This window comes from Ranitomeya variabilis, chromosome 5 (genome assembly GCF_051348905.1).
Source record: "Ranitomeya variabilis isolate aRanVar5 chromosome 5, aRanVar5.hap1, whole genome shotgun sequence".
NCBI lineage: Eukaryota > Metazoa > Chordata > Amphibia > Anura > Dendrobatidae > Ranitomeya > Ranitomeya variabilis.
This window is the reverse complement of record NC_135236.1, coordinates 460,322,323-460,337,211: the sequence shown is the minus strand read 5'-3', so window position 1 is coordinate 460,337,211 and position 14,889 is coordinate 460,322,323. Positions and strand designations below refer to the sequence as shown.

Genomic DNA, 14,889 nt, shown 5'->3' with positions numbered 1-14,889 from the left:
TTGGCACAATTATTAGAAAATGGAAGAAACACATGATGACTGTCAGTCTTCCTTGGTCTGGGGCTCCATGCAAATCTTGCCTCGTGGGGTACGGATGATTCAGAGAAAGGCCAGGAATCAACCCAGAACTACAAAGGATGACCTCGCCAATGACCATTGGCAACACACTACATCGTCAAGGATTAAAATCCTGCAGAGCATGCAAGGTCCCCTTGCTCATGCCATCACATGTCCAGGCCTATTTTAAGTTCATCAATGACCATCTGGATGATCCATAGGAGGCATGGGAGAAGATCATGTGGTCAGATGAGACAAGAATAGAACTTTTTGGTATCAACTTCACTTACTGTGTTTGGAGGAAGAAGAAGGATGAGTACAACCCCAAGAACACTGTCTCAACCATGAAACATGATGCGGGAAACATCACACTTTGGGGCGTGCATTTCTGCAAAGGGGACTAGATGACTGCACCATGCTGAAGTAAGGATGGATGGGGTCATGTATCATGAGGTTTTGGCCAATAACCTCCTTCTCAAAGTAAGAGCATTGAAGATGGATCGTGACTGGATCCTCCACCATGACAATGACCCATAAAAACACAGCCAGGGCAACTAGCCAGTGGCTTTGCAAGAAGCATTTCAAGGTTCTGGAGTGGCCTAGTCAAGCTTCAGACATGAACCCAATAGAAAATCTTTAGAAGGAGCTGAAACTCAATGTTGCCCAGCGAGAGCCCCGAAACCTAAAAGATCTGGAGAAGATCTGTATAGAGGAGTGAGCCAAAATCCCCACTGCAGTGTGTGCAAACCTGGTCTAGAACTACAGGAAAAGATAAAAATTACAAACCACTCTATTGTTTTTAGGCGGTACAACTTGAAAAATTGGAAGTGTTTCAGATACTCATTTTTTCTATTGTAAATATATAGATAGATATGTATAAATATATATGTATAAATAAGACATAACAAATGGAAGCAGCACACCAAGCAATATGGCAAATCGCATATGAACCTTTTTCGAGCCTAAAGGTTCACAACTCAGAACAGTTAGCCATTAAAAGGTATCAACCACTGAGGACTCTCAATTCTAAATATTTTTCTAACTTGGAACAGAAACATTGCCACTGCCACTATGGGCTAATAAATCACCATTTTTTGCTATATTGCTTTGTGTGCTGCCTCCATTTGTTACTCCTTATATGGATGGTTTGACCTTTGACAGCGAGGCTCTGCATCCACTTTACCCTGGTGCTACTTCCATTCTGCTATGACTCCAAGTCCACGTCAATTATTACTATTATTATTATTTATTATTACAGCGCCATTTATTCCATGGCACTTTACTTGTGAGGAGTGGTATACATAATAAAAACAACTACAGTAGTCTTAAGCAACACAAGTCACGACTGGTACAGGAGGAGATAGGACCCTGTCCGCGAGGGCCCACAATCTACAAGAATGATTTCTTTCAGGTAGAAAAAAGCCTAGTCCAGTGATTTCAAGCTAATCCTCTCTTTCAATATGACAAGCCACTGCTAAAGTGCATTGATTATCGTGCTAATGCAGTTTAGATTACTTAAACAATGAGTGCAACAATATAAAAATCTAACCTAAGGAGTTAAAAATATATTATAAACGGGTGTATGAGATGGAAATATGCAATTACATGCAGTGGCCAAAAGTGTGTCTTGCAACCTAAGGCATTTTATAACTCCCTAACCCCGTACCAACATATGACATAGTTTTGTCATTTTCTGGCTCCCTGACTTTGATGCAGGTTTGCAAGCAGAGCAGATGATGGTTGTGTTATTCAGCTATCATCTGCCTCTAACCACTGCGGGTCGAGCAGAGCTCCACCCATGGCTGATAATCTGTTAAATAACACTGTCAAGGTCTGACAGCAACATTTATTTGTGAAATAATATTTGCACAGTTTGTCCTCAGAGACAATGCTACTGGTACGCCCTTGGGCCCCCCAGTCTGACACCGTACGTGACTACTCCTATAAACACTATTATAAGATACATTTACCATCTAAATCTGCATTAGGCCGGGGTCACACTTACGTGTGCAATGCGAGAAACTCGAGTAAGTCTCTCGCATCAATACCCGGCACTTCTATGTACTAAACACTTCTATGTGTTTTTATGCAGCTGAACGCTCCGGTCTGAACCGCCGGCGACAGTGCCAGGAATTGATGCGAGAGACTCACTCGAGTTTCTCGCATTGCACACGCCAGTGTGACACTGGCCTTAGATTGATCTGTTTACATCAAAAAAATATTATTACTGCTGAACTTACATTACAGCTATCCCCCAGTGACTGCCACATTTCTTTCCTGCCTCACCAAATAACGACAGACCAATGAGAGTAATGGTTGGTGTGATAGACAGAGGCCCAATAAATCTCAGTATAAGACCAATTAGTCCAGAAAAGCCCAAGAAAACTTGAAAAAAGGAGGCAACAATAATTGCACCTTGAATCTGTGAAAAGAAAAAAACCAAGATAGATTAAATATATTTCTTATCAGTTATATTTCGTGCATAATCATATCAAACAATAAAAACAGGTACTTAATAATTTAGTACATAATTCCCTATAGCTTCACGTACATGGTTGTCTTATGGATCCATTTCTTACAAAGTCACAGTACATTGCTTACTCAATTATTAGACAATTGATTATTTTTATCTTATCAGCATTTTATGCAGATTTTCCAACTCCAAGTTTAAGAACTTGAATGCTTATTGGATGAAGCATATCAGGTGATGTGTATTTGTCTAAGTGCAGGAGAACCGCTTCTGGGTGCCATGTAGCATAGTTGAGGACAACCAATATATATTGATACCCGCGAGCAGATTTAAGAAGGAGGCTGACCAGGTCCATGGCAATTTACTCAAATGGCAACTCTATGATGGGTAGCAGTGCAAGAGGATTTCAGAAGTGAACGGTTAACTGGCAGGTGGGACAGGACTTGCAATACTTTAGGATTTCCCGATAACATCTGGGCCAATAAATCCTCCACATGACCCATTCTTGGGTTTTGTCAACATCCAAATGGCCATTCAAGACATGTTAATGGGCCATGTCCAACACCCTTCATCTATAGGGTCGTAGTACGAACAATCGCTCCACTATTTCCTCTCTGACCTTAGTAACCTTGTTCAATAAGTCCCCATTCATTACAAAATAAGGAAATATGGTGTCAGTCCCTGGCTCATGCTCTATGCCATTTATAATAGTTACATTATTGAACTCTTCTTTTAGAGTTAGATCCCTATGTTGGGCGGACCCAAAATGTTCTCTGATCATTTCTATTTCAAGATTGTCGCCCTCAGGGGATACTATTCTTCATGAATCACCATTACACAGAGGGAAAACCTGTCAGATTATGGGCATAGTAAAACTTCTTTAGGGGGCCTATGATAATTGGGAGCAATAAATCCTTGACTATACTGACCTCATGGGACTCAGTACCTCAGGCCATTTCAATGACCACTTTGGCCACCCGATAGTCTTTCGCATCCCTGTGAATGCAGCACCTGCCCATCTTCTTCCAAGGGATCAGTTGGAGAGGAAGTGTGGCCCTCAGGAGTCTAGTAGTCGAGTCAATTGCAGACTATTCACTTTTACAGGACTTGGGGCTCTTCACTAGGTGGACAGTCCACATTGCAGGCCAGATATGCCCATTATGAACACTGGTGTCCCATGTTGGCATTCATTTGTTCGGTGATCAGAGGCCAATGGGTGGATATATGACCCGGGCCACAACATTTCCAGCAAATAACATCCCATGATGAGCACTTCGGCCTGTACTAAGACGACCCCTTGAACTTTGGATGCCCCACCCCCTTTTGAGCATCTGCCCCCGGATGGGACCCACAGCATGGAGTAGTTTGCCTCCCCAAGGAACCCTCAACCCCCTGATACATTTCGACCAGTGTGACCAAGTCATCGGCATTCTGGTGGTCTCCTTCGGTAACCCATGTCTGGAAAACTCAAATACAGCCATTGTCCGGCACAAAGGGAAAAAAGTAAAAAGTCCATACAATAGTGCAGGTTCTCCCTCTTGAGTTGGAGTTCAGCTTCCTAGTCCGTTGGCAATGCTGAAGGTCTGCAAACCTCCAAACACTGACATCTGTGGGACAAAAAGTCCTCATTTTACAATATGAACCACACCCAGGGGTGGAGATATGAGGAGAAACCATCTCTCCCAAGTCTTGAGCTGCTCCCAATTAACCCATCATGGCTGATTAACCACTCTTAGTACTATCTGTACTAGAGCATTACTCCAGGTTTATACCACACAGGACATGCAACTCTTTGACACATATCTCCCATCCACTATGTGTCCAGCAGCCATCTTTCACCACACAACAAAGTCTGAATGTATTCTATGTTGCTGATTCCCTTGAAAGTCATCAATTAAAAAGAATCTGTTAAGAAACATTGCTACCCCCCAACTGAAATCATCATGATGTATGGGCAGAGACCTTGATTCCAGCGATGCATCACTTGCTGGTCTGCATGCTGTTTTTTTTAGAAAATTCATGTTTTGCCTACTAAAGGACTACCAGTTCACTGAATGCTGAGCTCTGTATAACCCAGCCCACTCTAATGCTTTTTGTGTACACTGTGCATAGGCAAAAAGCTGCCAATCAGTGCTGGGTCCATTTTTATACAGAGCTACAAATACGGAGGACTATAAAGCATACATTAAGCATTTTAGCAAGTGACACATCACTGGAATCAGTGTCTCTACCTCTACATTATGCTGCTCTCATATCAGGCAGCAAAAACCTGGTGACAGATTCCCTTTAACACATTTAGCTAATCTCCATGAAATGTATCAGAAAAAAAAGATACCATTGATTTATGGTAACATCATGATTACCATCTAATGTCAGGGAATAACATTTAGCAGTAAATAAAATGTGCAAATAATTAATTTTCATGGTAATTTATAGCTTAAAAATGATGTTCACTGTTAAGAAGGATTTGAGAAAGCCTTGTGAAGAATTAACCTGATCCCTCTGTGACACTGGCAGCGAACTACCACAATAAACCCTACAGTGAAAGCATTCATTGTTCCATTTAAATGTAGCATGGATGAATGCCAGGGAACTTTTTAATGCAAATTGCTCTTAGACAGGTCAGGCAAAACAGTCATATATTTTCTGATTGGAGTTTCTATATAATGGAAATAAAAACATTTAAATTATGGCAATCAGTCTACATTCTTCAAAGCAGTTATGTTTCATGCTATATGTGGCTCGATATTCAATAAGATGTTGAACTCTTAGAATAAAACATTTTTCAAACAAAATAATCAATATCAAATGTAGAATAACAGTAATATATAATAGATTTACTAATCAAACAGGCAAATTTGGAACTTGTAAAGTGAGACAGACTGTGTCTCCGTATGTCTTCCAGAAGGTCAAAGGGGAGAAAAACATGTCTGTCATGACTTGCCTTAACTCCTTTTTTGCTGATTTGTTACTTTTTCTAATCTGAAGAGAGTTTGTGTCTAATATTTTGCATATTTACAAAAGTAAAGTTGTTTTTTAACTTTCAATCCACCCAAATAAAACTGTGGAATAATAGCATGAAAAAAATGGCATCTAAAATCGTTATGTGACCTGATTTACGCAGAATATTCTGAAAATATGACTGAAATGCACATAGAGGAAGCATTTGTGATACATTTCAGGCGAATGTAGGAAAAGGGTGGAGTGCATTAAATTGCTGGACAAAACAGGCTGACTCACTTTCCTGATCACACAGTTTTCATTACCATGTCACACCAACAATGAAAACATATTACAACCTTCCTAAACAGGCTAGCCTCTAATTTACTTATCTACTGTACTATAGACAATCTAAAACAATAACAAATTACTGAAACTAAAAATAATCTAGTGAAGAGAGTTCAAGTTCAGAGCCTTTGTTATAACAGGAAAAGCATGTTCCTTTCATTCTTTGACGGGACCTTGTTAGCAGTAGGAAGTTCTACCGTCTGCTGCGTTTGCCCATGTATGTTTGCTTTTGTCTGAAAATACCCAAGTCCTTTATGTTTCAATCAGTTCTGCATGGTCTATTAAAATAAAGATAACCATAATAATATTAACCTTATTACTTTTATAAAATATTAATCTGCATTCTAAATTTCCACAAAACTTTAATATTTGTAGATTGTGAGCCTTCGCGTGCAGGGTCCTCTCTCCTACTGTGCCAGTTATGACTTGTATTGTTCAAGATTATTGTACTTGTTTTTATTATGTATACCCCTCCGCACTTGTAAAGCGCCATGGAATAAATGGCGCTATAACAATAAATAATAATAATAATATTAATCCTTCCATTCCAATGTTGAATTTTAAAAGTTCTATTTTTCATGATAAATAAGGCAGATAATAGTAAAAAATGATAATTGAAAAAAATCAAGAACAAAAGAAAACAATAGTTATTAAGAGGAAAACTTACAAATGTTTCATTAAAGGAATTTGTCAGCAGCATTTTGCTTCTTCATCTGAGAGCAGCATATTGTAGGGAAAGAAACCCTGAATCCAACGATGTGTCACTTAGATTACTGGGTGCAGTCATTCTGACACAGAGTTCTTAGATGTAGGATAAATCAGAGCTGAGAAAGCTAACCTAGCCCACACCAGGCTCTCTATGTACTTAGTCTATTGACAGTGAGCTGCTTATCACGGGAGGGGGTGAAGTTGGACTAGGTTTCACACTCAGCTGTAGCTGCTGTAGTCCTAACTATCACCAGGTGATTAAATCTTCATTGTAAGTAAACAGCAGCAAACAACCTGATAAGTGACACATCATTGAAAGCCGTGTTTTAACTTCTATATTATGCTGTCCTCAGATTGCATAGCAAAAACTTGCTGACAGATTCCCTTTAAAAGAAGTTCTTTTGAGATGAATAAGTGTAAGTGAGGATGTCCTATCGGTTTTGAGGAAAAACAGTCACAGTAGATAAAATTATATGAATTTTCTTAAATAAATCTGAAATAAAGTAGATTACCAAATCAGATGATTGTCCCCACTATTACTGGGACAAAGGTTTTACTTCTACTTTACTAGAGTGAGCTCAAAATCTGGTGAGTGTCTTCTCTGAGAGATACAAGTCTGTTTTTCAATGACTCTCAACATTGTCATATCTAATAAACTTTCCTCATTTTTTTTTCATCCATGAAATACTGATAAAACTTAGAACAGACTCTGATGATAAATACGGCCACACTGACCAATCTCTGATGGAAATACTGCCACACTGACCAAACTCTTGTAAGGGGGTTACAGGGACGTTATTATTCCTCATCCCGGTTTTGAATGTGTTACTCTGTCTTTATATAAACCATTTTTCTCATGTGCTGTTGAATGTATAGTGTTTACTTAGGGAAAGTGCAGTACCTCAATTAGGACAGTAGATGGGGTACCTTAGGATACATAGTTAAGATAGAAAGGGCTACTGTGGGTAAGCTAGGAGCATTTCCTGATTCTAAGGAGTGGGACCAGGGAGCCCAAACAGTCCGGACGGGCTTAGAGCCCTGGAGCAGCATAGTGACCCCACAGCATTATGAACCTAGGAGCTCAGCCATCTAGGATCTATTTTTACCAGAAGCTACAGGAGAAGGCTACAGCAGAAGTCATAGTAGAATAGAAACGCAGGTCACTCCAAGATGTGGCAGCTTTCTACGTAGGCAGATGCCTTTTTGTCTGGTTGTGAAATGGACATGGGAACTCCTGAAAGTAGTTAAGCCATACAGGGAGGATGCTGTGGTACCGAGTGAGACGGTACAACCCGGGAGCATACCTAGAGACGTGAGGAGCAGCACAGGGAGAGTGAAGGATGTGTACTGTGTGGAATCCCATTTCAATGTTGTAACTTATCTGGTTGTGCTGTGTAAGGAATCAAGTAAAGTTGTACATTTAAAGTTGGAACTGGACTCTGTCTCATTATGCACTAAAGTGAAGGAAGAAATTTCTCTGCGACTCAGAGAGGACCATGAGAATCAGGCAAGTGAGACAGTGGGACTGTGTGTATGTGGTGCTGGTGGCCAGGGTGCACTAAATCAGACATCTGTGTGGGCCATCACTACAGCCCTGGCTGCCGCTCACACTCTGATGGAAATAATGCCACACTGACAAAACTCTGATGAAAATACTGCCACACTGACCAAACTCTGATGAAAATACTGCCACACTGACCAAACTCTGGTGGAAATGCTGCCACACTGAACAAACTCTTATGGCAAAAAGAGATGAGCAAAGTTGTTCAGAAAAAGGTTTGCCAATCTCAAATTCGGCATGAATGTTGCACATTCGGATTAGTGTTCAGATTCCAGAGCTTTTTCCTCAAAATCAGCAAAATCCTTTCTGCTAATATTATGGTCCAGCCAGGAGTCCACATTTCAGAAACTAAATATTTTGTGCTAATGGTGTGGTCGTTAGTAGTCCACATTATAGAATCTAAATATTTTCTGCTAACAGTGTGGTCCAGACACCAGGCATACATTGCTATGCAGTCCCAGTGCCTCAGTAAATCTTTGCGCATGCGCATATCGTCATACTGCGTTGTTTCTCCCTTCTCAATATATCCACACTTGCAGCCGCCGCATCTGCGCAAATTAGTGTCACAGCCCAGGTGCGAGCCTGTGAACTCGTTGAACGGGAAGTAGTCCACTGTGTCAGATACACAGCTGGGTGCCGCTGCATGCCTGCAGGTGATGATTGCTTGATTTGATTGTATATGTGTATATAAAGCAGGGCGGGATGGTGCTGTTTGTATTTCCCCTGATGAAGACGCTCTGAGAGCGTCGATACGCATGGGGCTTTGTTTCCTTTCTTCCCCCATGGTCAGCACTTTATTTTCGGTCGTTGTATCTTCATCTGACTGTCTAGGTGTATTAGGTGTCCGGACTATCAGTTTTGAAAAGTGACCTCAGGTTTTCTTGGGATATCTTTTTCTATTTTATGGACCTGACTCCTGTGCAGCATGTCTGATAAATATGTCTATATTAATGCCTCTATATTTAGGATATGAGTATTTCATCAGAGGGTTATTTTGTATAACTGGCAGCAGACAGGCGGGGGTTTGAGCGTTCCTCCTTATATACCTAAAGGCCCCGTCTCACATAGCGAGATCGCTAGCGAGATCGCTGCTGAGTCACTAGTTTTGTGACGCAACAGCGACCTCAGTAGCGATCTCGCTATGTGTGACACGTACCAGCGATCAGGCCCCTGCTGTGAGATCGCTGGTCGTGTCGGAATGGCCTGGACCTTTTTTTGGTCGTTGAGGTCCCGCTGACATCGCTGAATCGGTGTGTGTGACACTGATCCAGCGATGTCTTCACTGGTAACCAGGGTAAACATCGGGTTACTAAGCGCAGGGCCGCGCTTAGTAACCCGATGTTTACACCCTGGTTACCAGCGTAAATGTAAAAAAAAAAAAACAGTACATACTCACCATCTGATGTCCGTCAGGTCCCTTGCCGTCTGCTTCCTGCTCTGACTGACTGCCGGCCGGAAAGTGAGAGCAGATCACAGCAGTGACGTCACCGCTGCGCTCTGCTCTCACTGTACGGCGGCTCAGTCAGAGCAGGAAGCAGACGGCAAGGGACACCGAAAGGCGAGTATGTACTGTTTGTTTTTTTTGGTAACCAGGGTAAACATCGGGTTACTAAGCGCGGCCCTGCGCTTAGTAACCTGATGTTTACCCTGGTTACCCGGGTGCTGCAGGGGGACTTCGGCATCGTTGAAGACAGTTTCAACGATGCCGAAGTCGTTCCCCTGATCGTTGGTCGCTGGAGAGAGCTGTCTGTGTGACAGCTCCCCAGCGACCACACAGCGACTTACCAACGATCACGGCCAGGTCGTATCGCTGGTTGTGATCGTTGGTAAATCGCTATGTGAGACGGGGCCTTTAGTCTGGGCGATTGTCTATTGTAAAGTGCTTTGTCAGTGCATTCTTTACTCACCTGGGGGGATGTGTGGCTTATCAGCCACCCTTTTGTGATTTTAAAAGTTTTTAACAAGTATGTCTTGCCTTGCTGTGTTTTTGTATTGAAAATAAAAAAACTTTGTATATTTTTTGCTGCAATGCTGTAATTGCAGCAAAGGGAGAATTATTTGACGAAAGCAAAGTTTGAAGGAGAAAATAATTATTTCAAATAAAAATCTTTTTTTCGAACCTTATCAATGTCTGGACTAGATTTTCAATTTATTTGGCAACTCATTTGATTAATAAAAGTATGAGTTTTCAAGGAAAACACAAATTTTTCTGGGTGACCCTAAACTTTTGAACGGTAGTGTATATAACATAGATAGAAGAAAATCCTGCAATTCAGCATGCCGTGTGTTAGGGGTTATGTTCCCACCTCTGCACAGGGGGAATCTCAGGCCATCTCCACTGCGGTCTCCCATTCTTATCCTGTCGTAGTGGAGTCTGCTCAGCGAGGACATCGGTCCCAGCGTCTTGCTCAGTCTGACTCTGTGCAAAGGGTTACTGCTGCCTTTCCAGCTTCTGCCATTGTAACCAGTACTGGGCAGCGGTGAGCAGATGTTTTTGGGACTAATGCTACGTTCACATTTGCATTGTGCGCCGCAGCGTCGCCGCATGCGTCATGCGCCCCTATATTTAACATGGGGGCGCATGGACATGCGTTGCATTTTGGGACGCATGCGTCCTTTTTGGCGCAAGCGGCATGGCGCAGAGGACGCAGCATGATGCATTTTTTTTGCGTTCAAAAATAGAACGCATGCGTCGCAAAACGCAGCGTTGTGCATGCGTTGTGCATGCGTTGTTCCTGCGTTGTGCGTTGCGTCGCCGATGCTGCGGCACACAATGCAAATGTGAACGTAGCGTAAGTGCTGCTTTTCCCCTTCTGAGCATGCCCAGGGTAAGATCTCTCGTTGGAGATCGAGGGTCACATGCTTGTGTTCAGGGACCCGGCTGATATAAGCCCCTAGAATACCGGCACCTCCGGTGAGTAGATTGTGTGCTTGCATGACCACTGACTATCAGTTCGGCAGTTAGCTTGTGCTCCTGTGAGGCTAACAGGGCGCAGTGCTTTCCTTTCACGGCTACTCTGTGAAGTAACAGAGCTAGCCTATACCACCAAATTGTGCCACCATTCACTGGCCGCAGGTTCCTCCTGCACGGTGGACCCCGGGCTGCGAACACACCAATAATAATAAACATCTATATTTACTCGGTGCATTCCGCTAGCCCTAACACCGTGTACTGTAAAATCACAGCAGGAGCGACAAGATAGAAGAGATGGATTACATGCAGTAAACACACATAGAATAGCTATATAGATGTCAGTGACAAATACAATTAGTACAGTTTTTGTGCAGCTTACTGTACATGTATTAAATGATTAAAAGATCATTTTTGTCAAAAAAATGGTGGAGGCTCCTGCATAATTTTCTTAACCAGCAGAGGGAAAGTGGATGGCTTGGGGCAGATGTTTATAGCCCGAGAAAGGGTTAATAACAATGGAGCTTCCAAGGCTAATATTATCAAATCATAGCTGTATACTTAGCCTTTACTGGCTATTAAAATGGGGGACCCTAAAAAATGACCTAGGTTCCCCCCTGTAATTAATAACCAGCAAAGCCTATGCAGACAGCTGCGGGCTGATATTAATAGCTTAGGACGGGGCCATGGATACTGCCACCCCCAGGCTAACAACAGCAGCTATTAGCCACCCCAGAAAAGGTGCATCTCTAAGATGTGCTAATTTTGGCATTTAGCCTTGCTCTTCCTACTTGCCTTGTAGCGGTGGCAAGTTAGGTGATAGTTGCAGGGATTGATGTCACCTTTGAATTGTCTGGTGACATCAAGCCCTGAGGTTAGTAATGGAGAGGTGTCAATAAGATGCCCCCATTACTAACCTCATAGTCATATTGTATAAAAACACATACACCATGAATAAAGTTATTTAATTGAAAGAAAGACATAGACTCCTTTAATAAATCTTAATTATACTATACTTACAACCTCACCTATTCCACCATCGCCATTATTGCCTTCAAGAGAATTAAAATAGAAAACAACCATATCCCTCACTTATCCATCATTCTGTCCCACGCCGTAATCCATGTTTAAGGGACAAACAGTTTTCAACCTGAATGGTGCCAAGATGTGACCTTCCACGCTGAGAACCACTAGCGGTGACGTCACTGAGGCTGCTTTCCCAGCAGAGCTGAACTGCATTGACCTCGGTGAGATCCATGCTAGCACCATGAGAAAATCGCATGTGCAGAGGCGACTTTACCACAGTTGAAATTCACCGCAGTGAAATTCTCTCGGTGAACTGAGGTGAATTCGCATCTCCACTATGCCACTCTCATGGTGCTAGCGAGGATCTCACTGAGGTCACCGAAGTTCAGCTGGGCTGGAAATGCAGCCTCATTGACCCGCAGTAACCTCTATGATGTCACCGCTAGTCATTGATGCTGCGCTCGCAGCAGGTCAATTCACCAGTGGTTCTTAGCCTAGACAGTCGCATCTTGGCACCATCCAGATTGAAAACAAATTTTCCCCAGACATTGATTACGGCGTGGAACAGAACGACAGACAGGTGAGGGATATTGTTGTTTTTTATTTTTGTTTTATTACAGAAGACTAGGGATTTGCTGGAATTAGTTGTTAGGTGAGTATAACTGTGTTTGTTATTTGCTGAGTATAACTGTGTTTGTTATTTTTAAGTAAAAAAGTAAAACTGTGTTTTGTTTTATTTGAAATAAAATACTTTATTCTGGCTGTGTTTTTATTTACAATACAGCTATAGAATTAGTAATGGATAAGTGTTTTATAGATGCCTCTCCATTATTAATCCATGGACTTCATGTCACCAGACAATACAAAGGTGACATCAACCGCACAAATATGAACCTCAGTTGCCAACACTACAGGGAAATTGGGAAGAGCCAGGCAAAGTGCTAGAATTGGTGGATCTAATAGATGTACATTTTCTGGGTGGCTGCGGACTGCCACAAAATCCATGGCCCCTTACCAGCCTGAGAATACCAGCCCCCAGCTGTCTGCTTTATCAAGGCTGGTTGTAAAAAAAAAAGATTAATTAATTAACCATAGAACGCATGACGTTAAAAATATACATATTAACGTAGTGGAGCCTTTTAGGCCCCCATGCATATAATGTAGAAAAACACACTTAAATAACTTTCACAAGTTTATTTCAAAATTGCTCAATAAAATATGAATGGTGGACAAAATTTTAATTATAATTTTTCACAGAAAACACCAAAAAATCTTTTTTATCCAAAATTTCACACAAAGACATGAAAACACACAAAAACGCATAGAAATCTATAGCAAACTAGCTGCAGCTACATTTTTATTCTAACTTTCTTTTCTATTATATTAGTCTTCCAAACAATTCTGGCATGTTGTTTTTTCAGAAGAGTGTTCTTTGCAAACAGTTTCCTTACAAGTGGAACAATATCGCTCAGTTTTCCTCTCTGTTTCTTGGACACATGAAACAACGCTTTCGTTTTCTTTCTCCTGGCTCTGGAATAATCTGAAACTGTACGCCACACCGTTTCATGGCTTTTTTAGTTTGCTTTGGCAAGCATTTCAAGTCGCTTCGCTGTATCATATGAGGCATTACAAGTTCATGACAAAGGTCCTTCAAGAATATGCGTCTCCTGTCCTTCCTCTGTGCATGAAATTCCGGATGAGTTTCTGCATAAATAATGAATGAATTTAGGGCTGCTATATCAAGCATATTTGAAAATAGTACTACAGGCCATCGTTTTGTTTGCCTCTTACACGAATATTCTCCCACCATCTCATCCATTTTATCTACATCTCCTTTTGTTGTATTGTAATGCAGGATGATTTCTGGTTTCAATTTTTTGTCATTGCTGTCAACACTGCAATTGTGATGCATGGTACGGAGTACAGATTTCTCCTTCGCCTTGTAAGATACCAAAGTCGATTTGTTATTGAATCCAAAGACACTCTCATAAAGTGCTCGCTGACGATTGTGTTTCAGTGCTTCTGGAATTTCTCGTCTGTTTTGCTTCATAGTACCAACAAGTGTAATAGCTTTTGCAAGAAGAAAATTGCCTAGTTCAACATTGGTGAAATAATTGTCCATGGTAATGTTTCTACCTGAATTGAATATTGGAGCAGCAAGAGTTTTGACTATTTCGGACCCCAGATCCTTCTGTACTGGTGCACCAACCTCTTTGCCACAGTAGATTACGCCATTTATGCCATAATAATTTGCAGAATCACACATCCAGAAGATTTTTATTCCGCACTTGGCTGGCTTGCTGGGCATGTATTGTATGAACTTGCAGCGTCCTCTGAATGGTACAAGTTGCTCATCTACAGTAACATTAGTACTAGGATTGTAAAGTTTTGTGCAATTTTTGATAAATATGTTCCAGATATAACTGATAGGGGCTAATTTGTCTGTTTCAAACCTCGCTGCACGAGTTCGCTTATCATCAAAGCGAATGATTCTTCTAATTTCCTCATATCTGCCCACTGACATTGTCGCCTTATAGTGTGGATCAGAAAGTGGGTCCAGAAATAATTCTCGTATTGGGACATCATACGATTTTTGACTCCCTGCCAGCAGTAAAAGTCCAATATATGCATAAAGTTCCTCTTCTGAGATATTTTCCCAGGACTTATTTTTTGCAGAAGCGATACATCTTCCTTCTAGGTTTGAACATAATAGGACCTCTTCTGCAATATTGTCTGAAAAATAAGTACAGAATACATCTTTAGGGGTAAAGTAACTGGGACTTCCCACAGCTCCTTGAGCCTGTCTCACAATATTGTGTGTTGGAGTACGTCCAACTAATGTAGGATTACTGTCCCAAAAAACATTTG

The 14,889-nt window shown here is 41.5% G+C and overlaps 1 long non-coding RNA gene across 1 annotated transcript in view; it reads right to left on the bottom strand.

Annotated features, from left to right (window-relative positions):
• Window positions 1–2,327: 2,327 nt before the first annotated feature.
• Window positions 2,328–14,889, bottom strand: part of LOC143776257 (uncharacterized) — a 67,933-nt gene continuing 55,371 nt past the window's right edge. The window contains exon 3 of the long non-coding RNA XR_013215797.1: window positions 2,328–2,479. This is a non-coding gene — a long non-coding RNA (uncharacterized LOC143776257). The remainder of the gene's footprint in view (window positions 2,480–14,889) is intronic.